The sequence below is a fragment of the Octopus bimaculoides genome, chromosome 9 (genome assembly GCF_046866305.1).
Source record: "Octopus bimaculoides isolate indiv1 chromosome 9, ASM4686630v1, whole genome shotgun sequence".
Taxonomy (NCBI): domain Eukaryota; kingdom Metazoa; phylum Mollusca; class Cephalopoda; order Octopoda; family Octopodidae; genus Octopus; species Octopus bimaculoides.
Window position 1 is genome coordinate 88,257 of NC_142936.1, and position 2,396 is coordinate 90,652.

Here is a 2,396-nt window from a genome sequence, read left to right on the forward strand (position 1 = left end):
TACAGGTACAGTGTTTTCACGCACTTCAAAATAAACTTCTGTCTTTCTACATTGACCTAAAATCCTCTGATAACACTTGTGTAAACATTTCTTTCAGTTCGTCTGAAGACTTGTTTTTAACAGGGCAACCATTTATGTTATTGCAATAAAGATTTATGGGGAGGTGCCATAAATCAAACAGTTATAACCAATCTGCGCCAAACAGATTGACTGTGTTATCCACAACGAATAATTTTGCTTCATGTGTCTCTCTTCAAAATGTGACATCAATACATGTTTTGCCCATGAAATGTCATTTATTGCCCATTACACCACATGCTCTTTTTGCTGTTTTACATAATCTCGGGTTTACCAATTTTTTTCCCAAGTATCCACATTTATGATTTAAATGTCACTATCTGTGCCTGACTGTAATTTGGCATTCACCTTATTTATTTGACGTGCACAAATTTTCTCACTTTTGTCATCACAATCACTCTCTGCCGAAAACACCTTAGAACTTTTTGTGTTTGAGTCTTGTTCTACAATGAGAACTCTTGTGTCCTAGCTTGACAACTGTAGCACTCTTTGTTTTGAAATGGACAATCCTTTTTGTAGTGTCGGCTTCCACAACCATAACATGGACTGGGGCTTGACACTTTTTTTATTTTATTGTGACAAGTGCAAGTCATGGTCAGAGGAGCAGAAAGTAAGGCTTTTACTATGCAAGGTAGCTCCTTAGACTGACCATTTCATATTGTGCCATTTTCCCAGCATTCCCTTCATTTGACATAGATATTTGAATTTTTGTTGAATTTCCAATCTTTCTGCTGTCTAAGGATGGATATTGATGTCTATGAGATATTTTCAAATGTAATTGTGGAGAAGAGAAGAAGCAAATTTATCTCATCTTGTCTTACTCATCTAAATTTGTCTTTTATATGCTCAAACAGAATTGAGAATTTTCTGAAATAGTGTTCTGAATAGATTACAGTGTTTTTGATGCATTTACAAGACATTTGCTCAGCTGATGTAGTTTTTGAACATTTATAAAAAAAAAATTTTCTCAGTCAAAAATGCAGTAAATATTGGAAAAGCAGATCTTTGGATTATTATTTATTATTATGACTTCCCAGTGCACCATCACTGCTTTGAGGTCCTGAATACATTTCAGGCCAGTGTCTGCAATCAAATTGCTGATGTGTGACAATGTTTTCTTCTGCTTACATCACCATGAAGTGGGTTCCACAAGACTAATCTGGATGCTTCTAGTGGAGGATGATGCATGCAGTGACCAAATAGTCACAGCTCTCTTTGCCTGATCGTCTCGGAAACAATCGGCAGGTCTCCATAGGCAATTCATTTGTCGTATGTTGCCATCATTTCACATTTAGAGTTATTCGTGGCATCCTTGTGTAGCATTCATTTAGCCCGTTTGATCATTTCTATGTCAGTGTCCATGTTTCGCTACCACATTCAACAGTTGCAAAGAACAGCTTGATTTTGATGTGCCTGGGCAATTTGGAATATCACTTGACTGGTTCAAAGACATGTATGCCATTTTCTTGACATTTGTGTGCCATCTTATCTTAGCAGCTGATGTTTCTACTCAGCTGGGCAGCTTAATCTATTAGATATGATCTATTGCATAGGAGTTCTGGATTCCAAATCTGCCAAAATCAACTTTGACTTTCATCCTTTTGGGGTCAATAAATTAAATACCAGTGAAACACAGGGGTCAACGTAACTGACCAGCCTCCTCCCCAAACTTTTCAAGCCTTGTGCCTATAGTGAAAAAGGATTACAGTTATCTGGTCCCTTGGCCAGTCCTAGTCGAGCAGGCCCATGGTCTTAGGCATTGCATCCATGGCTATTCTAAAATTTTCACAGAGATAATATATCTACGATCATGTTATCCAATGCGCCTTTTTAAAGACAAAATGCTGTGCGTTAAGAGCGATTCAACTGCTATTTTTAGCAGGTAAAGTGACCACTTAATGTTGGAGTGGAGGTAGATTTTGGAGTTTAAAGTATTGAAGTTCTAAAACTAGAGAAACGTCAGCTGCTTATCTAGAGAGAGAGAGAGAGAGAGTAGGGCTAGGAGAGAGGGGTAGGAGAGAGTGGGTAGGAGAGAGAGAGAGAGGGGGATACATAGAAGCTTATCTTCAACACTTTTGTTTGTGATGTGCTTATCAGTTTAATGTATCACGAGTGCCTAAATAGTGTCAGTTTAAGTAAACCACGCCTGACGAAAGCCACCGCCGCCGCCGTCGTCGCTGCCGCGGCCACCACCACCACTACTACTACTACTACGATCCTCATCAACTGTTTACAAATGAAATAGGACAACCAGATACGCACGTGCCCTGACGTCACTTCCTTCTCTTATAAATAATAATTGAGTTTGCGAGGTCGCC